This window comes from Elephas maximus, chromosome 23 (genome assembly GCF_024166365.1).
Source record: "Elephas maximus indicus isolate mEleMax1 chromosome 23, mEleMax1 primary haplotype, whole genome shotgun sequence".
NCBI classification, from domain to species: Eukaryota; Metazoa; Chordata; class Mammalia; order Proboscidea; family Elephantidae; genus Elephas; species Elephas maximus.
This window is the reverse complement of record NC_064841.1, coordinates 62078209-62104485: the sequence shown is the minus strand read 5'-3', so window position 1 is coordinate 62104485 and position 26277 is coordinate 62078209. Positions and strand designations below refer to the sequence as shown.

Below are 26277 nucleotides of genomic sequence, written 5' to 3'. Positions count from 1 at the left end.
CTGTCTCTAATTGGCGGATGAAGCGGAACAGGGGCGGGGCGCTTGCGACAGTCTAGGGAGGCACCGCCCAGGAGGGGGAATCCCAGGTAGAGGGGCGCTGGGGCGCGGAGGTGCCCGCCCCGCCCACCCCGCAGCCTGCCCCGCCCACCCCGCTGCCAGCCCCGCCCACCCCGCTGCCAGCCCCGCGCCCACCGCCCCAGCCGGAGCCGGCCGCTCGGCGCGTCACAGCCGGGCACCAATGAGCGCGCCGCGCGGCCGGCTGCCGGGCCAGGGGGGCGGGCACGGGGCGGGGAGGGGGCGCGGGCGCCCGGCGGCGCGAGCTTGAAGAAACAGGCCCCGGCTCGGCTTCCCGCGCTTCATTCACTCGGCGCCGGCAGGTGTGAGCGGCCGGCCAACTGCCGAGCGGGCGCGGTCGCAGGGCGCGCAGGCAGCGGACATCCGCTAACCGCACCTTCCACTCCTGCCCGCGGCGCAACGCGCTCGGCCATCCGCGTCTCCATCCGAGCGTCCGTCCGTCCGCCCGTCCAGCTGTCCCTCTGTCCGCCCGTGGTCCTCCGCGCGTCCCACCGACTCAGTGAGTGCCCCGTCCCCGCCGGCGCCCGCGCAGCGTCCCCGGCTAGGGTCACCTTGGGAGGACCCGGCGCCGCGTGGGGCCGCGGCGAGGAGCGGCGAGGGTCCCGTGCCGGGGACGTCGCCTCCTGGGGGCCCGCGGGAGGGTGGCGGGCAGGGGCGGGCTCAGGGTGCGCGCGGGGCCGGTGCCCACGCGGCTGTCGCCTCCCTCGGAGTCCATCTTGGGTTTTTGAAGGCGCGGTGTGGTGCATGATGCAACACCGAGTGAGTAAGCGTGGGCGGCCCGCCTCTCGGGGATGCCAGCGCCGCTGGTTTCCGGGGCACACGGAGTGGCCGGGTGGGCAGGGGGCGGCACCAGGGGCGGCCCGCAGTCTCTGAAGCCCGGCGGGCGGCGGAGGAGAGCTTCCCTTACATGGCGCGGGGCACAGCACCCCGCCCCGCCACGAGGCCCGGGGATGTGTCATCAGAGCGGGTCCGGAGCCCGCCCGGCGGCCGGGAGGGTGGTCCCGAGGCAAGTGGCGGGTCCGGGGACCTTGGCGCCCGCCTCCCGTGGTCCTCAGACCCCAAGGCGCGCCCCTGTCCTCCTACACCTCTTTTCTGGGTCCCCAGGGTTACTTCAGAGAAGTCCCCGTTGGTGGGCTTCCTTATGACCCGATGTGGCCCGAAAAGGCCGTGTTCTTTAAGCCTTCCAGATGGTTTGGAGTGGGAGGAAGCTCTTCCGGCTTTATAAAGACAACCTATTCTCGGTGTGTTGCATCCTGCATAGTAGAAAACTTCCGAGCGCAGGCTGACCAAGTCATTCCAAAGCCTGTGTGTGCAGAGTAGCGTTGATCTTTGTAGTACAGTATTACTACAGCTTATGTACTATGTTGGCTCCTTCCTCTTTTCACTGTAACTGTGGGAACCAGCTAGGAGCGGTGTTTGACTTGTATGATTAGGATAGCCAGACTTGTGCCTTTTGGAAACAACAACAAAAAACCTACACTTCCCAGTACATTCGGTCATGCTTGCATGTAGCTTGGAGTTGGTTTTATTTCAGACTTAAATACAAGAGGAGCCTCGGCTGGTGATTTCAGCCCTCAGTGTTATTTCCCTAAAAATCTTCTCAACTGAAAGTTGACTAATAGAGCTAATAACCTTTGGCTGAATTTCCTAATTGTGTTTGACTTGAGTTATAACTTATTTGCCATTTATCTTAACGTTTCTTGCCTTTTATGTTTGGTTCACATAATAGGAAACCGTGATACATTTATTCCCCCTGATATTTTTAGTTGGTCTCAGTGGAAATTATTATTTTTATATGAACACACCCTTTTGTCATTAAAACAAACTGCCTTGTTTTAAGTCACCCGACAGAATGGAAACTTAGTGGGGGAAAAGGTCGACAATGGATTAAAATAGTTTTAAAGATTTGGCACGTTGGGGTCATGTTTAATCATTAACGATGAAATTCAAGAGGTATCAAAGGAGTTAAGTATCCAAACAGGACAGGGCTTAGTAAATAGAGATCACCAATGTGCTCAGTTGCCTGAGTCTGGATCCCAGTGCCACATGCGTGCTGTTAAGCATAGAATTATTTGCTGTAGGGAAAAACAGGGCTTGAGAAACAAGATCGCTGGCCTCAGTGCGATCGAATTCTAAGACACATTAATTATATTTGGTAGTACCTTCCAATTCTTGGTGGAATTAAGTACGTATTTATCGATTATTTCAGCCTGTAGGCTTTTTATTTTTTTTTAAGCAAGGCTCGTAAAAAAATAGGTAATTAAGTTGGGGGGACAGTGTTATGTCCAATTAAATTAGTTCCTCTTCTTTATTAGCCATCCATTTGGAGGTGTTGCTCTTGTTAATTCTAGGGAGGGATTTGAAACAGGAATTGTAAGTTCTTCTTGTGATGGAGCAGCGCATTTCCTCTAAGCCTCAGCGTATCTGGGGTTCTTGATGTTCTTTTCTGGCCCTTGCATCACTCCAAGCAGGAGCTTCAGGTATGACCTGGGGGCTCTCTCTTCCCCTGTCCTTTTACGTCATTGTTTCTGTAAGTCATCAGGACGCAGCTTTGACTGGAGTGTGAAGGGGAACCACCGGAAGGAAATTCCAACATGCTCTTCATTGATCACTTTTGCTGCCGAGTGGATAGTAGGTTGGTGTGGAGGGATGAATGAGAAGCCTGGAGGCTAATTAGGAGGTGATTGGCAGTAATTTTGGTGGACGTGAATTCTGGATGTATTTTAAAAGTAGAACCGATAGAATTTGCCAGTGAATTTGATGTGAGGTGGCAGAGAAGGAAGTCAGACAGGATTCCAAGTCCAGTGGGAGTTGCTATGTTAACGAGATGGGGAAGGCCAAGGGAAGAGCATGTTTGGTGGAGGAAGGACTTTTTTTTTTTTTTTTTCAAAGGCAGTAAGTGAATTTTTTAGACACTCACATCTTAAAGGGACAGGGCTGGACAAAGTCCTGTCTTGGCCCGCTTCTCAGGGGGTGACTGTATTGCAGCCACCTGCCTCAGGGTGGGGGGCCTCCTTCTCATTCACCTAGCTGTCTTGGCTCCTCGTACCGCACCTGGGCATCTCCTCAGTCTCCTTTGGTGCCCATGGGCCCTCTGCACTGCCCTGCCACACTCCACTAGGCAGCTGGCAGTGGGCTTGCAGGGATCTTATGGACCTTTGGCCATTCAGCTTGTACCTAGTGACGTGGCATCCCAGACCAAGACCCTGTCCACCCCGCAAATTTTAAGTCTCTTCTTCTGGTTAGAGAGTTTTTCCTGGCAGGGGTCCCTGGGTGATGCAGTGGTTTAATGTGCTCGGCTGCTAACTAAACTGTTGGTGGTTCCAGTCCACCTAGAGGTGCCTCGGGAGAAAGGCCTGGCAGTCTACTTCTGAAAAATCAACCACTAAAAACCCAGTTCTACTCTGACACACACAGGGTCACCATGAATCAGGGTCAACTCCATGGCAACTGATTTTTTTAGTTTTTCTGACAAATTATCAGCCTGTGGCAAAATTTGGAGGCCTTTCTTTCTCTTTCTCCATAACCATTCCTCTCGAGCCCCCTCCCACACACAACTCCAGATTAGCCTTGAAGATAACTACCTTTGTAGTTGTTCAAAGCGAGCCATAATTTGTTAAAGGGGATGGAGTGCATGGGGCTGCCTGTGAACCTGCGAGAAGGACAGGTGGCAAATTGGTAAAATGGTTTGGTGAACTACTAGATATCTTCATTATATGCCTAAGACATTCGTTCAGATATGTAACATTCGCAGAGCAGCGGGGGAAGCTTTTCCCCTGACCCTTTTGGTCAGGATTCCTTCATCCTGGTAACAGTGGCTGTGGGCAAGATGTTTCTGGACTTTGGAATACATTCTGGAATAAAGGTCACCCATCCAGCCACACCCAGCTGGCTTTCTTTAGTTTTTTTTCCCCTTTGGTCATTGTCATTAACAATGGGGACCACCAGATGGTACATTTGGTGAACAAATTGTATAAACTTGGAGTTATAGGCACGTGACTAAGTTTAAGTGTCTGCTGGCGACCCCATGCACAACCCAACTTAACACTTCTGGTCCCGTGCCGTCCCCGTGATAGGTTGTAGGGGTCCCAGTGATCAGTTGTAGATTACGCTGTTGGCATCCATAGGGTCTTCATTGGCTGAGTTTAGGCAGTTGATCACCAGGCCTTTCCTCCTCATCTGTCTGAGCCTGGAAACCCTGCTGAAACCTGTTCAGCATCATAGCAACATGCGAGCCTCCACTGACAGGTGGTGGCTGCACGTGAGGTGCGTTGGCTGGGAATGAAACCTGAGTCTCCTGCATTGAAGGCGAGTTTTCCTGAAACGATGACTGCCCCTTTTAGAAGGTAAGGGAAAGGTAGGGCCAACACTGGGAAGGGAGCCACTTGTGGCTTCTGGAGTTCTGCTTTGCCTCTTTCTCTGCAGGCTGCCTCCAGAAGGCCATCTGACTCTCTGAACTAGGTATATACTTGCTCCATGTGTAGACTGGGGAAGTGGGTCTCTCTCCGCCTCACCATAAATGAAGCTAATAAACATGAAGTCCATACATAATATTCTTTGAAACAGGGAAAGTACCAAATCCTTACATTCAGATTTCTCTCATGAAATAAGTTCCATCTGTTACCAGCCTAGAGGAGCCCTGTTGGCACTTTGCTGCTAACTGAAACGGTGGTGGTTCAGACCCCCAGCCGCTTGCTCCACGGGGGAGAGATGTGGCAGTCTGCTTCTGCGAAGATGTACAGCCCTGTAGGGTTACTGTGGGCTGGAGTTGACAAAACGGCAGCGGGTTTGGGTTTATTTATTTTTTTGTTACTAGCCTACCATTCTGGTAGTGATGTCTGGAGTATGTAAGAAGCCTGGTGATTCTCTCCGATTTCTGGAAATCAGAAATCAAGCTCAGAGAATTCTTTAAAGGCTGCGGCTTGGTGGATTTACTTGGGGGTGGGAGAAAGAATGACCCTTCCTCTAGTAAATCCAGTTGCTGTCAGGTTGACTCGACTGCTAACTGAAAGGTTGGTGGTTTGCATCTACCCAGAGACATCTTGGGAGAAAGGCCTGGTGATCTACATTTAAAAAATCGGCTATTGAAAACCATATGGAACACAGTTCTACTCTGACACACGTGAGGTCATTGTGGGTCAGAATCAACTAGATGGAAACTAGTTACTGACTACTAGTTTAAAAAAAAAAAAAAAGAACCCGTTACTGTCCAATCAATTCAAACTCATAGCAACCCTATAAGACAGAGTACAACTGCCCCATAGGGTTTCCAAGGAGCGGCTCGTGGGTTAGAACTGCCAACCCTTTGGTTAACAGCTGAACTCCTAACCACTGTGCCACCAGGGCTCCAAACCTTACGGGATTGAGAGGACTTAAATGAGAATCCATGTTACTCACTAGTGTTTAATGTTAACTGCTATACTGGAAAGAAATCTCAGTTCCTTGACTCAGGCACGGGAGAAAAATAATTTTCATACCAACTTTATTTTGATATCCCATTCTGCCAGGGTGTTAAGACAATATCCAGTCACCTTTCTTTGGGATTGCATGTCAGTAACAGGGGCAAATGCAGTGTGGGGTGATCATCCAGGTCATTCTGTGGTCACTGTGGGGGACGAAACAATAGCTCCTGGGGTCAGTTTGGTTCTAAGTGCCGGGGCATACCTGGCAGCCAGTCACTGTCTAGGATCTAGGTGTCCCCTGGAAAATGGGGGGCAGTTTCCTCAGATCCACACACTTATCTTGGGTTTGACTACTAAGGCACCGTGATGGTGCACTAGTTAAGCCCTCAGCTGCTAACCAAAAGGTGGGTGGTTTGAACCCACCCAGCAGCTCCACAGGAAAAAGACCGGGCTATCTGCTTCTGTGAAGATTATAGGCAGAACACCCTATGGGGCAGCTCTACTCTGGTCACTGTGAGTTGAAACAGACTCAACAACACCTAAATACAATAGCAACAACAACAGTAAGTCTGGAGGAGTCCCTGGGTGGCCCAAATGGTTAAGCACTCGACTACGAGCTGAAAGGTTGGTGGTTCGAACCCACCCAGAGGCATCTCGGAAGACAGGAGTGGTGATCTGCCTCCCAAAGTCACAGCCTTGGAAAGCGTATGGAGCAGTTCTGCTCTACACACATGGGGTTGCCATGAGTTGGACTCACCTTGATGGTAACTGACAAGTCTGGGATGCAGAGCACACAGCCTCTTTCTTTCCGTTGCTTGTGTGTGTATGTATGAGTGAGGGGTATGTGTGTGTGTGTGTGTGTGAGTCTGAGGGCTGTCTGACCCGGTCATAGTCATTCTGACCCCCAAACATTTTGTGCAAATTACCCTGAGGATCTTGAGTTTTGGAAAAACCAAAGCATAAGACTTAGAGCTATTTCTTTTCTTTTTTCTTGAATTTATTTTGTTGTTGTTGTTGAGAATATACACAGCAAAAGTTGGTGTATACCAATTCAGTAGTTTCTACATGTATCATTCAGTGACATTGATTACATTCTTTGGATTGTGCAGCCATTCCTCTCATCCTTATCTGGGTTGTTCTTCCCCCATTAACATAAACTCACTGTCCTCTAAACTTCCTATCTAATCCTTCAAGTCACTGTTGTCAATTGGATCCCATATAGATAGTTCTCAAAATAGCATAATGTTCAAGGCAGATGTGTTTTTTTTACTAGAGAAGCTAAACTATTATATGATATTAAGAAGACTATAGGGGATATTTTTAGTTTAAGGTTTAAAAATTTTCTCAGGACAGTAGTTTCAGGGGTCCATCCAACCTTCATGGCTCCAGGAAGTCTGGATTCCATGAGAATTGGAAATTTTGTTCTCCATTTCCCCCCTTTTTGATCAGGATTTGTCTATAGAATCTTTGATCAAAATATTCAGTAATGGTAGCTGGGTACCATCTAGGTTTCCTGGTCTCATGGCAAAGGAGGCAGTTTTTCATGGAGGCGATTAGCCGCACATTCCATTTTCTCCTCCAATTCCTGACACTTCTTCAGGGCTAGTTCTGTTTTCCACCTTATTTCAGTCCTCCCTTCAGGTGGTAAATGTAGACTCACCTAGCCTCTTGCAGGGTGAGGGACACGTCATCTGGTGATAGCAGTGAGGAGAGAAAGCAACAAACACTGGAAGGGAAAGGAAAACCAACAGCACCTTATGTTTCGTTAGTTCATCAGACTGTTTTAACTCGTCATTCTACCTATAAACATGCTTGGGGTTATCTGTTAAGGTTGGCTTGGAAAGGTCCTATTTCTCTGTATCTTCTTATCGGCCTACCAGATACCATTAATCAAAGTCTGTTACATCAAACAGGAAAGAAGAGAGAGACCCTGGGGCTGTGTAATAACAATAATGTTATTAGCTGTGGTCGAGTTGGCCCCTGATGCCCGGCGATCCCATGTACCACAGAAGGAAATGCTGCCCAGTCCTGCACCATCCCCATGATGGGTTGGGGGACCACTATGATCCATAAGGGTTTCAATGGCTGATTTTTGGAAGTAGGTCGCCAGGCCTTTCTTCCTAGTCCCTCTTCGTCTGAAAGCTCTGCTGAAACCTGTTCAGCGTCATAGCAACACACAAGCCTCCACAGACTGACAGGTGGTGGCTGGGCATAAGGTGCATTGTCTGGGAATTGAACCTGGGTCTCCTGCATGGAAGGTGAGGGTTCTACCATTGCACCATCTCTGCCCTTTTATATCGATAATAGCAAGCACTTCTTTAGTACTCACCATGTACTTGGGCACTTCCTACGTACTTTCCTTTGATCCTCACTGGCCTGGTGAGGTTGATAGTATTAAGTGAGGAGGAATCACAGCGAAGCTCAGCACGTTGCTCGTAGGCACACAGGAAGTTCCTAAGTGGCAGAGTAAGTACTGGGACTGTGAACTTTCAGCCTGTGCCAGCCATGTTTTGGCAAGCCATGTGCCCCGGGCGGCGCCAGCACACAGACAGAAGACCCTTGGTCACCGTTCCATTCTGTGTTTCTGAGTACTGGGGCGCTGCAGCTGGCCACTCCGCTGCTTTCTGGCACCCCCACTTTCTTCCCCTGTTCGCCCTGGTTTCTCTTTGCTGTCTTTGAGCTCAGACCTTCCCTCCCTGAGCGCCAGCAGCCGGACCCCCACTCAGCACAGCTGGTTCCCCGGGTGTCTCAGGGTCTGCCAAGCTGGGAAGTGGCCAGACCCTGGGAGCTGGCGTGTGACAGGCTCGGTTGCATTCCTTCTGGGTCAGTCATTCATGTTCACATCCCCTAAGCCTAGCTGGACATGGGATTTCCTGCCAGGACCCTGGGTGGGGCGGGGGTGCTGCTCTATTTACTCGACAACTCCAGTCATCCTGCGCTCCACTCCCTGAATGGCGTGGGGAGAACCCCATGCAGGAGGTCTGGTGGGAACCAGAGACTGTGTTTATAGGGAAAAGTCGGCTTCCTTCTCTGTACTCCACCCTTGCTTCTTAGGACCAGTGGCAGCAGTAATGCTGCCTGCAGATCTTTAATCTGCCTGTTTCTCCGATGTGGTGAGTGGGAGGAACATCCCCTCCCTTGGATTACGCTGCTCGCCAGTTGCCGTTGAGTCGGTGCTGACTCGTGGCGACCCCGTGTGTGTCAGAGTAGAACTGTGCTCTACGGGGCTTTCGGTGACTGACCGTTCAGAAGTAGATTATATCAGACCTTTCTACCAAGGTGCCTCTGGGTGGGCTCGAACCGCCAACACTTCAATTAGCAACCAAGCACGTTAACCGTTTGCACCACCGTTTGGCACCCTGAAAAAGTGTTAGGAGCTGTCCAAGCCACAGGCGCACAGCAAGGAGCCCTGTCCACTCTGAATTGATTTGAGAGTGCTTTCCCTGGATGGTCACCGCGGCGCTGCTTAAGCCAGCTGTGTGTCCACTGCCACGCAGGGGACGCCTCCTCGCCTGCGGAGACAGGGCGCATCCGCGCAGTGCAGGCCGGAACTGTCCTCAGAAGCTCTGGAACGTTGGTCTCACAGTTAGGGCAAACGCTCTCTCCCCACCCTTTCCTCGCTCCCCCCACCCCTTCCTCCCTGCCTTTCTTTCTTTTCAACTTTTTTGGATAACATTTTAAATACAAAGAAAAGTTGCAGGAGTAGTACAAGGAACTCACTCCCGTGTGTCTTATTCTCAAATCCACCAGTTGCCCTTTTTTATCATTCTCTCTCTGTCTCTATATATGTGCATATACACACCTACACACACACCCGTACACGTATTTACACACATTTATATACATGTACACGTGCACGTATACTCGTATATACATGCCCACTCACGTACACACATATATGCACATATGCACACGTGCATTTTTTCTGAACTGTTTGCTCATTGAAGACATCATGTCCCTTTCTTCACTTCAGCATACCAAAGTGTTTATTTTCTAAGCACGAGGACAGTTCCTGATATAACCACAGTGATACCAGAAAATACTAAAATCAGGAAATCTAACATTGATACAACATCGTTCTCTAGTCCACAGTCCATGTTCAACTTTTAGTTGTCCGAATAATGCCCTTTACAGCCATTTTTATTTGTTTTCTTTTTAGGGAGATTTTTCCAAAGAACCGTACTTTTAATTTTCTACCTCATAATCCAAAGGAAAAAGTGTTTCTAAGAGTTAGAATGCTCACTGTTAAAAATTCGATTTTAAAATAAAAACCATTCATAATTCCACCCCAAAGGCTTAGCGCTCGGCCAGGTGAAGGGCTTGCTGAAGGGTGGTTGGAAGCCTCTCCTTCAGCTCAGGGAGCCCTGGCCGCCCAGAGCTGTCCCCCCCAGCTGCGAACAGGCACACAGCCAAGAGCTCTGCATGCGAGTCCTCGGGCTGGAGGGAGGAGCTGGCTCCCTCTCCTGAGCTGACTTTTTCATTCATCACCTCTGCCCACCATTTGGGTAGGTGCCCACCTGGGTAGGAAAACTAATCTTTTGTCATATATCCTTGGGGCAGGGAAGGGCTTAGATCGTCATAAATATCCAGAACTTGTTCAAGACTTGAAATGAAGCGTTACAGGCCCTCTCTTGTCTGCTGTGTGCCACTTGCTTCCTAGACTTAGCGGGGGGTAAGGGTGGGAGATGGCGTGAGACGAGGGGAGTAGCCTTGGCCTCTTGGTTGAGCCTTTGCTGCTGTGGCTTGTTAGTTGCTGTTGAGTCGATGCTGACTCCTGGCCACCCCATGTGTGCAGAGTAGAACTGCTCTGTACGGTTTGCAAGGCTGTGACCTTTCCGTAGCAGATGACCAGACCTGTCTTCTGAGGCACCTCCGGGTAGATTTAAACCGCCAGCCTTTTGAGTAACAGCTGAGTCCATTAACTGTTTGCAGCACCAGGGACTTCTACTTTATTAAATAGCCTGGGTGGTGCAAACAGTTAAGCTGTCAACTACTAGCCAAAAGGCCGGAAGTTCACGTCCACCAAGAGGCACCTCAGAAGAAAGGCCTGGCGATGTCCTTTTGAAAAACCAGCCATTGAAAACCCTATTCTCAACAACAAAAAACAAACCCTACTGAACGCAGTTGTACTCTGACACATAGGGGGTCCCCATGTGTCAGAATTGATATGATGGTAACTAGTTTTTTTTTTTTTTTTTTAGACTTAATAAGGGTATTAGACTTATCTGGGCTATCTCCTTTGTCATTCCCAGAAATAACTGAGAACGGCTCTGCTTTTACCAGGCCCGGGACGGGTCTATGCTCCATGAGTCTGGTTTCCAGCATACTTTTTGTCTTAGAAGCTATTATTGCATTGTCTGTGGCTTCCCATCATTTGTGCCTCAGTTTCCCTATGTGATGTGTGAAAAAGGGCTTCTGAAGGCCCTGATCAAAAGCCTGCAGTATTTTTTCATGTGTTTGTTTTTTCTTCCCCTGCCCCAGACCCTCTCCTTGAAGGAGCTGGCCTTGAGAGTGACTTCAGCGGGCAGCCGCCCAGCCAGCGCTTGCCCACCTGCTGGGCCCACGCATCTCCTAACCTGCACAGCCAGCACTGGAAGGCCACTCTTCAAAGCAGTCCTTTGAAGTGCAAACATTTCCTTTCCTGAAAAGAAGGGAAATTGAAATTAAAACTTATTGTTCTGTGCAGACAATGTTCCCTTGGATCAAAGAGGGGAGTGGGGCTTATAAAGCCAGAATCACAGTGTAGACCTGGAGGAGGTGAACGGTGTAGGAGTGGCTGTGCTAATACACACCACTGTTGGCGGTGGGGCTCCAAGTTTGGTAAGACTGTATTTTTCTTTCCTTTTATTAAAGATGTTAAATCTAGATCTAACATGTTACGCTTAACTGCGTCTCTCTTCTGTGTTTTTATCTTGGTAAGCATTTGGAAAGGAGCCCTGATGGTGCAATGGTTAAGCACTCAGCGGCTAACCAAAAGGTTGCTGGTTCGAACCCACCCAGTGGCTCTGTCGGAGAAAGACCTGGCGGTCTGCTCCCGTAAAGGTTACGGCCTGGGAAGTCCTATGGGGTGTTTCTGCTGTCACGTGGGGTTGTTGGGAGTGGAAGATGACTCAGTGGCACCCATCGACAGGAACAAAGCATTTGGTAATGTCTTACAGTGTCTCTGTCATGACAGAATGCTATGGAGCCAAAAACACTGGTGTTTTCAACGAACATTTGACTTTATGGGAAAACTTGAATGTTAAAAGTGAAAAAAAAAAAATCTGGGTCAATTTTCCATATTCAGTGTTATCTTAATGCGATATATGTATTTTGCACAGGAAGAGACTTGAAGTTGGACTTTGTTTTGCTCACTGCTACATGGGCAGCACCTAAAATTGTGCTCGATAAATATTTGCTGAATATTTTTATCATTAGAAAAACAGCAGTATTTTTACCGGAGGAACGGCTTTGGGCTAAGTAGGGACATTTTGGCAGGTGGAAGGAACAACAAATTATTTTATATTTCTATTGTAATCCTGTCCTGGCGTCTCTATTTGGGGTTTATTTTGCACTTTGGTCAGCAAATCATGTTGCGAATGCGAGGCTTGATCTTTAATTTGTGGACTAAGCCAGCCCTGTTGAAAGCAGAGTATCAGGATGTTATGTTTTTCCCAGGTTGGTTGGTCAAATTACAGCTTGCTCTCCTTACCCGACTGTAGCCAGCGTGCCGTTGGGCTGGCTTGTCCTGTCCTGTTGTTGGCAGTTTCTGCCCGATGCCCAGGATTTCTCATTTTTGAGCACCAGGACCTTGTTTCTTCTTCTACCAAGATATGCTGGCTGTGTGTCATTCTGATTTCGGACATACAAAATTCTTTAAAATGCAGCAGCTCGTCTTTACTTACACTGTGCGTTAGCGTTTGAAGTGTCCCGGATCTCAGGGATTTAGTGTGGGAAGAATGGATACCACTTTAGAGCTGATGATGCTGCTCGCTGGTATCATCAGCTCCATCTCTCCTTCAGTCAGACACGTCCTCCTAGGTTTCCAAGGCCCGATTTGCTGCCTTTCCACGGTGCTGTTGGCACCATGTTCTGGAAGCTTCTTCTTGGGCTGTGTTTGGGATGGGGCTTGTGGTTCCAACAAACTTGTGTTCCTATGGATGGCAGCTTTCAAACCTGTGAACCACATTCTACAGCGAGAAGTAAATTTTCCATTGTGATCAAATATATACACATGTTGTCATTCTTAGGTGCCCTGAAGTCAATTCCAACTCACAGCGACCCCTTGTGACAGAGTAGAATCTCCCCACAGGGCTTCCTAGGCTGTAATCTTTACAGGAGCAGATTAGCAGGTCTTCCTTTCATAGAGTGACTAGGTGGGTTCGAACCTCCGACCTTTCAGTTTGCAGACAAGCACGTAACCATTGCGCTACCAGGGTTCCTTACACACTCCTTATATATGCATATTTATTTATAAATTAAAAGGAAAGTTTTCATGAAATCATACTTATCCTTACTACTTGTGGTATACTCTGGTAATTTTTGTTCTTTTCTCTTTCATTAAAAAAAAAAAAAAATCCTGGTGGTGACCTGCAGCTTGAGAAATGCTGCTTGGCGTGGGCAAGCAGACTGCCCCTTGCATGGCATTCCATTAGTATGGCAGAAGTTCAAGCCGGCTGGCGGCAGGGGTGGGAGCAGTTCTCTGTAAGGACCGGTTTGAGCAAAGAAAATCAGGGAGTGGAGGTTTTTGTCTGTTTGTTTCTGGGTGATTTGAGGGTTTTTGACTGAGGTGGGCATTATTCTCTGTGCTCATCCCCAAGAATGTTAATAGGCTCAGTGGGCAAGACCTGTTTGGATGACACAGTGTGGTCTGTTGATGACAGGCTCTCTCTGTCTTCAGTTTGCCTGACACATAGGTGTTTTGAAGGTGGCCTGGTCAGACTGTGTGTGAGTCTAATCTATTAATTTCTGTGGTTTGATTTTTATTGAGTTTATTTTATTCAGTGTCCTTTGAGAAAGGAGCCAGTTGAGAGCCAGGGAAGAAGAGGGAGAAAAAACTGCCCTCACGGAAATGTGAATTTTTGGATTCAAGTCTGGTGGGCTAAAATCTAACAGTGTTGAACATGTAACCTTAGCAGTAAGAGTCATGGCATTAGGTAGCTCTTCAAAAGGTTGACGGGATTTTATATAAATTTAAATCTTGTTTGCTTATGAAGTGTTTGAAAGTCCCCCCTCTTAGAAAATAAATATTTTTAAATAACAAGTCTGTGTATGTAATTCCTAAAACAATCGTAAGTCACGAGAATTGATTGTACCAAACAAGGGCACAGTGACATAACAGAGAACTAGAACGAGATAAATTGTCCACCTTTATTGAAACAATGTACCAATACTTGCCCTTTTTCCTGGTGAGCATCTCTTTTTTACTATGCTTCTCAATAAAAACAAATTTATTGTAAAAATGTCATCAAAAACCCATTGCCATCGAGCTGATTCCAATTCATAGTGAGTGACCATATAGGACGTAGTAGAACTGCCCCATAAGGTTTTCAAGGCCGTAATCTTTACGGAAGCAGACCGCCACATTTTTCTTCCCTGGAGTGGCTTTTGGGTTCAAACCACCGACCTTTTGGTCAGCAGCTGAGTGTTTAACCACTGCGCCATTCAGAGTACTCAATTTACAGTCTTTTAAAAATTCATCTGTAAGAAATATTATCGCCACCATTGTTTGTATTTGAGAAGAATCGTCAAGAACTTGATTTTATGCTGTTTTACGTATATGTATTATTTAGAATAAAGGATAGTTTGTAGGTATAAGAGCGTAATAATTCCCCCATAAATTCATATGCTCAAATTTTTAGCAACTAGTTTTTTTTTTTTTTTTTAACTTTTGTTGGTAGACTTTTTCCGCTTGCTTCTTCTCTAGAGGCAGCCTTGGGAGACACTAGGCAAGAGCATTCATTCACTCTGAGTGATGACACTGAACTGAGGAAACTCTCTTGCTGGTCTCAGAGTCTGATACAATCAGAATTTTAGAAAAGTTGCCAGATGTACTTTGCATTAGGAATTCAGATCTAATTAGTGAAGGATATCTCTCGGGTCTGTGAACTGGTGAGCCCAGGCCCAGGCAGCGCCGTCTTAGATTTCTTGGGCAGTTCTGAATGGGGGCAGTGGCGAGGGGAGGAGACAAGGTCCCGCACAAGTGCCTCTCGCCTGCCTGTTGCTCCTGGCTTCCCGCTAGCTGTCCTGTGCTCTGGGTCTTTAAGGGAGATCTTGCTGAGTTACCCAGGATGGCCTTTGGTTGGAGGACAGTTATAGTCAACACACTCAGCTGCTAATCAAAAAGTTGGAGGTTCAAGTCCACGCAGAGGCACCTTGGAAAAAGGGCCCAGTGATCTTCTGAAAAATGAGCCGTTGAAAATCCTATGGAGCACAGTTCTCTGACACACATGGGGTGGCCATGAGTTGGAATTGACTCCATGGCAACTGGTGATGGGGTGCCGTTGGCACTGACCCCCAGATGCTCTAGCGGGGGTCTCTCTCCAGTGTACAGGTGTGTGAAGAAAGGGAGTTTCATTTTGCCCTGAGAGGCACTGGGAGCAAGGATTGAGGAGCGGGGCAGTTACTCGACACTGATGCTTTGTGGGAGCAAGTAGTTGTGCCCCCAGTCAAGTGAGTAGTAACTCAGAAATGTTAGTTCTCTTCCCTTCTAGAGTTGCCCTTCTTGCTAGACTGCATTGTTAGGAGAACTTTATGGCTCGCTTTATTATGCAGGTCTTTCTGCCATGTGGGCACAGGCATAAAACCCAACCTATGGTCGCTGAGTTGGAATTGACTCGACAGCAGTGGGTTTGGTTTTGGGTTTTTTTGGTTTATTGCCATCGAGTCGATACTCCAGAGTAGGACTGCCACATAGGGTTTCCCAGGCTGCAAATCTTTGCAAAGGCAGACTGCCACATCTTTCTCCCCGGGAGCCGCTGGTGGGTTAGAACCACCAGCCTTTCCGTGAGCTGCCAAGCACTTAACCCCTGTGCTACCAGGGCTCTTTGGGCCTGGGCTCCTTTAGTATTCTGTGGCCTGAGGGCCATGACCTTCACAGTCCTAGGTCTGCTGCTGGCTGCTCTGAGTCCATCCTGACTGATAGCGACCCCATGTTACAGAGTAGAACTGCCCATAGGGTTTTCTTGGTTGAAGTTTTTATAGGAGCAGATCGCCAGGTCTTTCTCCTGCTCCATCCTTGGATGAGTTTGAACCACCAACCTTTTGGTTAGTAGCCCGGTGCCTAACCATTGCAGCACCAGAGCTCCTTTGGTATAAAATAGAAGCTCAAAATAATGTTTCTCCACCTGAAAGGAAGAAATTGCAGTCATCTAGCTCATTTATTCTTAGTGTCTTTTGGAGGGGCGGGGAACAGAATGGGTACCCATGCATAGTCCCTGTGCTCATTTCTGACAAGTCTGGTGATGTGTTTCCACAGGGGACAAACAGCAGATCCAAAACCCAGTGCCGTCGAGTTAATTCTGACTCATAGCGACCCTATAGGACAGAGTAGAACTGCCCCATAGAGTTTCCAAGGAGCGCCTGGTGGATTCGAACTGCCGACCCTTTGGTTAGCAGCTCTAGTACTTAACCACTATGCCACCAGGGTTTCCAAACGGAAGCGGTAAATGAGACTGCAGAGGTGGGGCTCCAAACAATGGTGAGAGTTGGCCTGGCAGCAAGGGAGGAGACAGGAAAATGTAAAAACACACATGATTTAAATAACTAGGTCTCTGTGTGCAGGACCCTCTGCACCTCTGCGCCTTGGTTTCTTCCTGTGGAAAACGAGGGCAGTAATATTCCACACTTTGGAGACCTGTGTTGAGAGCTTAGCAATTAATGTACAGGTAGTCCCAACTTAGGACGTATTCGAGTTACAATGAACTGTACTTACGACCGTCTTTTTTTTTTAGTAATATGTAACACATATTACTGACTGATAAGATGTACAATTAATTGTTTCTCCCAAGCAAAAAGCCCCCGACGCTGGTGTAGGAGTAAGTTTTAATTAATATGCAAAGTGATTCCTTCCAAGGGGGGGGCGTGCACTGAGGTCAGCTAAGGAGAGGTTGCTACTTGTTCTCTCCACATCAGGAAATTCTTAATAGAAAAGGTGGATTTCAGGAGCTTTCTAATTAAGGGGAAGAGAGGGAAGAAGAGGCCTGGGGGTACAGTCAGGAGCAGGCATTGAGGTGTCAGAGCTGGGGCCCCTGGGTGGGCAGGAGGAGAGAGGCCCTTGGGTCCCTTGCCAGGAAGACCTCTAAGCCAGGGCACTGTTTGTCTACCAAGGAGCAATGGTGGTTTAGCGGTAGAATACTCGCCTTTCATGCGGGAGACCTGAGTTCGATTCCTGGCCAGTGCACCTCATGTGCAGGCATTGCCCATCTGTCAGTGGAGGCTTGCGTGTTGATATGATGCTGAACAGGTTTCAGCAGAGCTTCCAGACTAAGATGGACTAGGAGTAAAGGCCTGGCAATCTGCTTCCAAAATTCAGCCAGTGAAAAGTCTGTGTATCACAACGGTCAGATCCGTAAGCAGCCGTGGAGATGGCACAGGACCGGGCAGTGTTTCTTTCCATCGTGCATGGGGTCGTCATGAGTCAGGACTGACTGGACAGCAGCGAACAAACACAATTTATCTACACGGATGCCACGTTTGGGTGTGTACTCAGGTGTTTAAGCCTCCTTGCTTTTACTTATGTTTGATTCTTAAAAGGTTTTATGAAAGGAGCCCTGGCGGGTCAATGGTTAAGCACTGGGCTACCAACTGAAAGATTGGCGGTTCAAACCTACCCAGCCCAGTGGCTCCATGGGAGAGAGACCCCTGGTGATCTGCTTCTATAAAGATTACAGCCTAGGAAATCCTAATGGGGCAGTTCTGCTCTGTCACCTGGGGTGGCTTCGCATCAGAATTGATTTGATGGCACCCAGAAACAACGATCTTATTCCATTTCAAAATTGTCACTAAAAATAATAAAAATATCCTAAGAAGTTTTATAAAGGGGTGTCTTTTTTTTTTTTAAAGGTAAAGAGGGGTGCCCTGTCATGGTCCGGACCCACCTCTAGCCTTTTAAATGTGCCGGGCTTGGGGCTGAGGCAGAGAGCCTGGGCTTTGAATATTCAGGAAACAACTTGGCTGTGTTTGACCATCATTCAGGGAAAAGCTTTATATATTTAGTAATATAGGGACATTGAAGGTAAGATAAAGAGAAAGGCAAAGCAGAGCAGTTTCTCAAAAACATTTCAAAGTGGTCCAGGTATTTGAATGTGAATGTCTGAAAATGTCCAGAAGCCCTTTGGAATTCCTTGATCTCAATGATATTTTTTACCTTCTCAGGCAAAGGAATTAGAGAAGCAATGTAGACAGAGTGTTATTAAATTCAGTCGTATGTGATTTATATTTTTGCTATATGCCTGTTTCACTAATTCATATATTCACTAGAAAACTTTGTATTAAATAATATTTTTCCTCCAGTTACCTTTAAGTCGGCTCTGACTTGTGGCGACCCCATGCGGGTCAGAGCAGATCTGGGCCCCACAGAGTTCTCAGTGGCTGAGGTTTTGGAAGTAGATCACCAGGTCTTTCTTCTGAGGTGCCTCTGGGTGGACTTGAACCTCTAACCTTTCACTTAGCCCCCAAGCGTGTTCAGTGCTTGCACCACCCAGAGACTCCAAATAGCATGTAGAAATATCATTTAAATTTTTCTCCAAAATCTGAAATTCATGATTCCCTTTGTAAAAAACTGGGTTGAAAGTGGATTTTCTAGGGAGGGGCTCTGGATGGTGGCGGGGATGGTGGGATCGGGACACGGAGGGGGACTCAGTTTATTGTATGCCCTCTGGCAGCTTTTGGATGTTGCATTTTGCAGGTATCACTTTATGAAATGCTGTCATGGCATTGTTTCTTTGGGACAATCAGATTTAACTTGTGGTGCCTCTGGCAGGCATGTAGAGCATAAAAAAAAGCATAGCAGTGTATAATCACCTTTTCTGCACTTTTCTGTCAACTTGCGTGTTATTATTTGCCTCACCAGTGCTGTTAAGATTAACAGCACACCACCCAGGTGGAACTTTTGCAGTTGGGCCTGTGAATAATCACGGCCTTATAGCACTCACTGCCTTACGCCAGAGGAGAAAAGTCAGTTAGCGAGGGAGACAGCTCTTGATTGCTCAGTGAGTCAGCCGGGTGAGGACATTCAGACATGTTTCAAGGTGTGAGAATCGCCCATAGAGGAGAAGGCTCTGCTACCCAGCGCTAGGCACGTTCTCCATATGTATTTGCAGATCGTCTGAACACAAAGGAGAGGTAAGACCTAGCATATGTTTCAAAAAGGGTGGGGGCATGGTGTTGGGGTCCTGGGCTCGGAACATGGCTTTAAAGATTTGTTGTTGTTGGGTGCCATCGAGTTGATTCCAACACATAGCTACCGCATGTGACAGAGTAGAACTGCCCCATAGGGTTTTCTAGGCCGTAATCTGTACAGGTCTTTCTCTCACCAGGTCTTTCTCTTACGGAGCTGCTGGGTGCGTTCGAACCATCAACTTTACAGTTAGCAGCCGAGCGATTAACCATCGTGTTCCAGGGCTCATTAAAGCTCTTTAACCCGTCGACCCATTGCCGTGAGTTGATTCTTACTTATGGTGACCCTGTAAGACAGTAGGGCTGCCCGAAGGCTGTAATCTTTACAGCAGCAGACTGCCTTCTCTGTCTCCCTAGGAGGGGCTGCTGGGTTCAAATGCCAGCCTTTCAGTTAGCAGCTGAATGCTTAACCATTGTGCCAGCAAGGCTCCTTGTAAAGATTTAGAGCCAAAACTTCACCTCCTTTGTCTCCTCTTGCCCAGCCACTTTAACATGCTCAGCTGCTAGCCGAAAGGTTGACAGTTCGAGTCTGCCCAGAGGCACCTCAGGAGAAAGACCTGGCAATCTACTTCTGAAAAAGCAAGCATCAAAAACCCTTTAGAGCACAGTTCTGTCTGACGCCTGAGTTGGAGTTGACTGAACTACAACTGGTTCACTAGTGTCCTTTTCAGCAAGAAAATAACAATGTAGGACAGATGGTTTCTGGTCCGTATTGCTTGCTGCCCCAAGGCGCTCCCTCTCTAGCCCTCAGCCATCTGTGGATGCTGGGGAGAACTCACGCCACGACAGGACATCCAACATCTCTTCATTGGTCCTGAAACTTTAGAGACCCCCCCTTCAGGACGTTTTGCCCAAGGTTTTTAGATTTGCCTTAGCAGACACGATCTTGCCGACGACAGAGCATTCGTTTATGACTGCAGACGTGTGTATATAAAAATAACACGCCCTTGTACGGAGCAGTACACACTCAGCTGTGCCATCGAGTTCATCTCAGGTTCGCAGGAGAACAAAAGACGGCAAATCTTCAAGTTTGCAGAAAAAGAGGCTCCCTTTGTGCAGCTCAAGTTCAAATGCTTTCAGTATCTGCTCTCTGCACAGAAATCTGATGAGGATTGTGTTACAGATGAGGGGACATTACTAGCTTGCAGGTCCCAAAAGAAGCCGTAGCTTTTCATTTGGGGGTGGAGGATAGCTGCTAAGTGGGTTGATGAAAAGATTTGGGGCTGCCCAGGCTGGAAAGACCAAGAGGAAGAAAGCGACGGCAAGGCGAACCACAGACTTAACAGTCAGTTCTAGAGCTAAGAAGCGCTTGGCCAAACCCGTTGCTGTCGAGTCAATTCTACCTCATAGCGAGCAACCCTGTAGGACAGAGTAGAACTACCCCATAGGGTTTCCAAGGCTGTAACCTTTACAGAAGCGGACTGCCACATGGTTCTCCCACGGAGTGGCTGCTGGGTTTGGACTGCTGACCGTTTGGTTAGCAGCTGAGTGCTTAACCATTGCACCACCAGGGCTCAAGAAGCTTTGTAGGGACTTAAAAATGGTTGAGAATAAACAAAAAGCAAATAGTACTTCCACAGCCAGTACAGATTCGTAGAACTGGAGGGAGTATTGGCTGACTGTGGAAATGGACTAGAGAGGAATTCATTCTAGACAGTCACGTGGCCCCTGGGAGCCAGAGGACTTGCGGGTTATCACTCATCTTTTTGAAATGCCGTCATGGGACGAGCTGTCTCACAAAGCTTGCTTTGTCAGCTCTACCAAAGGTAGGACATGTGGCTGGGGTAGACCAAGTTTGACCAGGGATATTAGTTTCTTATGTTCTTGGAGCGCTCTGAATATGGGTGGCTTGGCATTTCAAAACGGGGCAGGGCGAAGCCCATCAGGGTCATCTTGTTTGCGTTCTCTTGGTCATGGTGGAGCCCCAGGATTGACACAGCCCTCTTGTCCGACTTGTTGGGTGCTGTCGAGTCGATTTTGACGCGTAGCAATCCCAGTGACAGAGTAGAACTGCCCCATAGAGTTTTCTAGGCTGTAATCTTTACAGGAGCAGATTGCCAGGTCTTTTTCTCCATAGAGTCATTGGTGAGTTTGAACTGCTGACCTTTTGGTTAGCAGCCGAGTGCTTAACCATTGTGCCACCAGGGCTGTTTTGTCTGACTTAAATAAAAGCCCTTTGCTGCTGAGTCAATTCCAACTCATCGTGACCCTACAGGACAGAGTAGAGCTGCCCAGAGGGTTTCCTAGGCTATAATCTTTGCTGAAGTCAACTGCCACATCTCTCTCCCAAGGAGTGTTTGGTGGGTTCAAATTGCTGACCTTTCAGTTAGCAGCCAGGCGTTTAACCACTGTGCCACAGGACTCTTGTTTGACTCAGGCACCCCCAGTTGGAGCTGCATCCTGGTGGATTTCTCTGTACTCTCCAAGGCATGCCCCTTTCACTGCGTGCCCCTTTGGTTGCCACCATGCAGAGCCTCGTCCCTGGGGGCACCCCGCTCTGCAGTTCTGCCTGCCCCCCAGCCCTTGTTTCCTATGCTGGGACCCAGCTTCCTTCATGGCCTTTCCCACTCCCTGCCGGCTGAGGTGGGTGTCGCCAGCTTGTGCAATGGTCCGCATCAGTGGGAGCCAGTTGAATCTGTGGCCCCCCTTCAGCTGACCCTGACCCAGTTGCGTGGGAGGATAGAGTCAGAGCTGGCGTCCAGCCAGGCCACTGCCGGGAGCCGTGGAGAAAAGCCAGAGACACTGTCAGGAGTAACGCCAGCCCAAGAGAGGTAGCTACAGGGAGGAGGCAGGGACGGCGAGCCAGCCACCCATCTTGACTGTCACGGTAGTTACTTGTACCTTTAGCCTTCAGACTACAGTGAAGGAGAGTCATTGCCTTCTTACGGAATTTTATTTGAGTCCTAGAACTGCCCTGGCATTTCACTCTTCATTTTTTCTTTTGCAGGTTTGTAATTTTATTTGTATTTAATAACCAGCTGTTAGTTTCCACCCACATTGACTGTAGGTTTTGGAAAGTGGTGCCAGATACATAGGTAACGGATGTATAGAGTGTGTTGGGTAAATCTTCATCCTGATGACGTTTTCTGGACAACCAAACACAGATACAGTATGGGACATTGCTTATTCCTTTGGGCCAGGCAGCTCTGCCGAGCCTGCTGTCATCGTGCACATCGGCGTTCCCATCTCCTTCATGGCAAATTTCCACATCTCCTGGAGTGCCCGAGGGGCACGCTTCTTGGAGCCCCTGCTCCATGGATGCGCTAGTGCGTGTCGGTGGTGTCCTCTTTGGTCGTCACCATTTCGCGGATAGCAGAACGGCCCTTCTCACCACCTTTCTCTTAGGAGTCATTGTGCCAGGACCCACCTGGTGTTTCACTCTTGATAACGTATTTTGTAGTGTTTCACGTTATCATTTACATTTAGGTAATTAAAAAAAAAACAGCAATGAAGGTAGCAAGCCCAGGAGGGGGTCCTCTGAACTAGAGCTGCTGGGATGGGGGTGGGAGGTGCAGCGTGATGGTGCCTGGCAGACCTGAGTTCAGGGTTTGGCTGTGGTGCTGACCGGGATGCATGGACCTGCTCGAAGCACTCCCCTGCCCAGCCTTGGTACACTAGCTCCCAGCGTGCTCAAGAACTGAGAGAATGGCTGATAAGTACTTAGCGCGATAGTTGGGTGATACATATTAATTTCTTTTTTGATGTTCTTCCTTATTCTTTCATTACTTATTAATGGGGCTAGAGATGCCCTGGTGGTGCAGTGGTTAAGTGCTGGGCTGCTAACCGAAAGGTTGGCAGTTTGAACCCACACAGCTGCTCCTTGGGAGGAAGACCTGGCCATCTGCTCCCGTAAAGATTACAGCCTAGGAAACCCTATGGGACACTTATACTCTGTCACATAGGGTCACCATGAGTCGAAGTCAACTGACGGCACCTAACAACAACAAGGTCCCTTAGCAGGTGAGCAGATAAGGCAAACCATCAAAAACCTAAGTGCAGCAGACCGCCAGGACACCCCACCTCCCTCCCACATGCCCGTAACTCTCTGTGGTTCTGCGAAGTATAGGTTTGATTTGAAACTGGCATTGTTGGTGTCAGCCTTTAGAAAATAGGAGGAATTGTGGCCAAAGAAGCAATGAATGTAATGCAAGTGAGTGGTCTCCAGTTTTAGTTATGTGGTCCTTTCTGCCTGCGGAAAGCATTGCATTTCTCGATGACTCTGCTAGCCCTGTGAGTTCATGCTCTGATGCGTGAAATACACAGGAGCACTAGGCAACATTGAAGAGCCCTGGTGGTGCAATGGTTAAGCTCTCGGTTGGTGGTTCGAACCCATCCAGCAGCTCTACAGGAGAAAAGACCCAACAATCTGCTTCCATAGAGATTACAACTTAGGAAACCCCAGGGGGCAGTTCTGCTATGTCACATGGGGTCACTGTGAGTCACAACTGACTCAATGGCACCTAACAACAACAACAAGTAGACGACATTGAGCATTAATGATGTTTGCTGAAAATTAATACATTAAAATATTTCTTCAGCTCTGAATCAGGGAGGGCCGTAAGGCTCATGGATTCTTCCTTGGAAGTTGCAAGCCAGTGGAGGGTGGCCAGAGCTGACACCAATGTCCCCCAGCTGACAGGAGTAGATTGCTTTGGGCCAAGTTTGAAAAAAAAAAAAATAGTACTGGGAGTATAGACTACATTGGGAATTTAAACTTTTCAGGCATTGGTCTGCAAAACCTTCTGTTTAATTTGTACACAAACTAACTTTCATCTGAACTCTTTTAACTCCATAATAAAAATACCTAACAGTTTAGGGAAGGGAGTGTGTGTGGGGGGTGGTTCTCTAATGCCAAATAATGGCATGTCCAAAAGTTAAACACAGCTTTCACTTTATTTAGGCTCTATCTGTTTGTAAATGGAAAGTTCACAGCTGCAAGGCAAATTCAGGTTTTTTAAAAAAAAATTCAAGTATATGGGGGATTTATCGTGGGTCGTATATGTGGTACTCTCTTTTTAAAACATGGATCTTTTTTTTTTTTTTTTTTGAAGTTTATTGTTTTATAGTTATCCCTGAGATTTCTTCCAACACAGATCAAGGGGAATTGGCACAGGGTTGAATAACACTTTTCTGTATAAATAAGAAAATCGTGGTGTTCTTAGATGTTTGTTTGCTTAAAACCTCCTGTAACTGAAGGATAGTTACAATAGTTACACAAAGGGGCGCAGAAAAAAAGGACTTTTGAACTGGATTTGCTTTAGTCTGGGAGGCGGTAAAGGACCCCTGGTGGCACAGTGGTTAGGTGCGTGGCTGCTAACAGAAAGTTTGGCAGTTCGAAGCCACCAGCTGCACGGGGGTAGAAAGCTGTGGCAGTCTGCTTCCGTAAAGATTACTACCCTATGGGGTAGTTCTGCTCTGTCCTATGTAGGGTTGTTATGAGTCGGGATCAACTCGACGGCAGTGGGTTTTGGTTTGTGTTAGGGAGACATTGCCTTTCTTCTCCCTGTCCTTTATGTGAATCTTGCCATGTGCTTCGTCATGTGGAAAGGCAGGTGTTTTTGTTCCTTTGTTTGGTTTTGACTCAGTTGCAGATGCCTGTGATTTGTACTACAAGTATTCCTCAGATGACAAGCCGGTTAAAAAGTAAAGAATGTTAGCTACTCTGATGAGTGCTGTGGAATGTTACGATTTGCCCTAGACTTTCATTGGCAGTTATTATATAAGATTTCAAATTTCAAAACAAGCTCTTCGAGGGGTATAGCGTTCATTCATTCATCATTCATTCATTGAACACATGTTGGTTGAATGCCTACACGTGCCCTTACTGGGTATCAAAGTTCTTGCCCAGCTTATGGAGCTTAATTCCCTGGGGGTTGTGCAGATCCAGTGATAATGTAAGCATTTGGCTGAGAACCCCATTTCTTTACAATCGTGCCAACTAGAGAGAAAGCCAAACTCTTGCCACCTCTTCTCTTCTGGGCTCAAGGAAGATGGGGAGTGGGTACGAGGTGTTGATCCCTGAGTCGACACTAAGCTAGGGTTGCCAGATTTAGCGGATAAAAATATAGGGTGCCCCGTGAAATCTGAATCTCAGATAAACAATGATTGCATTTTTAGTATAGTGAGACTGAGAGGTGAAACTCGTCGGAACGGTCTTGTTTTTCCAGGTCTTGAAAGTTTTCCATCTTTGACAAGATGCAGTCTTACCACTTCTCTATCACTCGTTTTCCTGGAAAATACTTGAGTTTTCCTCCTCTGATAGGTTTCTGCCTTACACAGGTTCTGGCTTTTCACGTGGGGCTGCTATGAGTCAGAACCGACTCAATGGCACCACACAACAACAACAAGCAACTAGGGTAGCGAGCGCAGCCAGGCCTTTTTCTGTGGCCCACAGTTCCTAACAGGGTGTGTGTGTGAGTGTGTGCGCAGTAGAGAGCGCAGACAGAGAGTCTGGGATGTGGGCCCTGGCTCTGCTCCCGCCTGCCTGGTCCGAGAGGCCTGGCTGGGGGCGTGCCCACCAGGCTTCACGGAGTCAGGTCAGGAGGTCTGGCAGCGCACCGTTCTGAGGACGCAGCTGTGGGAAGGGTCTCTGGGAACTGGGCACCACCCAGCCGCCGGCCACCCGGTATCCTTCTCGGTGACATTTCCCACTGACCCTTTCTGTGAAGAAGGGTTTTGGAGGGGCATTTTACCCATAAAAGTCAACAAAGAAGTGTGGATGATGGTCAGCTGACAGAAATGTAAGTTAAAAGGCAGGAAGAGTGGCTGCTTAATAATAACCAGGTTGGAGGCGAAGAGCAGAGAAGAAAAAATGCGCTTGAAATTATGCTCTGATCACCTTTCTTTAGAGACAAAATGGGTCATGGAAAACAAACATTTCCATTCAGTGTATACAGAGATTGGCAGAATCCAGGACGGGCTCTGTGAGTTCCCAGGCCTCTTGGAAGGGGGCACAGGCCTTGACATTCCTTTTCCACCCGCATTAGGAGCGGAAGACATGGGAAAAGAGGGCCTTGTGGCAGGGCAGGTGCTGCAAGAGCGTTTCATTTTCCAAATGAAAAGTGAAAACTGCTGCATTTGACCCAAGAGCCAAACAGAGATAAAAAAGCCAGCAGATGGAGTGACCCATGACATGTGATGGGCTTTTATTTTTACAAGAGGGCATTCTTAGTGTAGCAGATCTGTTATTTATGACCTTCCTAGCATCTAAAGGACATATGTTGAGATTAAGAGCGGATATAGTCACTGCCACCACCCCCTCCTCCCCGCTCCCTCCAGTGTACACCCATTGCAAAGGACTTGGGGTGTTAGCTCTGCAGACACTGAGACGTGTACGTAAAAATCAGTCGTTCAGGACCTGGTCATTTTTAGTTATGCTTTTACACTTTTCTCCTTTTGTTTTCGTGTTTAATAGTATTAATAT

The 26277-nt window shown here is 47.9% G+C and overlaps 1 protein-coding gene across 6 annotated transcripts in view; it reads left to right on the top strand.

Moving 5' to 3' along the window:
- The first annotated feature begins 484 nt into the window (after positions 1 to 484).
- SLC7A1 (solute carrier family 7 member 1) overlaps positions 485 to 26277 on the top strand; it is a 94392-nt gene continuing 68599 nt past the window's right edge. For 4 of the 6 annotated variants that reach the window (XM_049867180.1, XM_049867181.1, XM_049867183.1 and 1 more), the window contains exon 1: positions 485 to 574. The gene's annotated coding sequence lies outside the window, so the exon portion shown is untranslated. Of the gene's footprint in view, positions 575 to 790; positions 835 to 26277 lie in introns of those variants that run through there. The other 2 variants (XM_049867185.1, XM_049867184.1) reach the window with 2 other exon arrangements.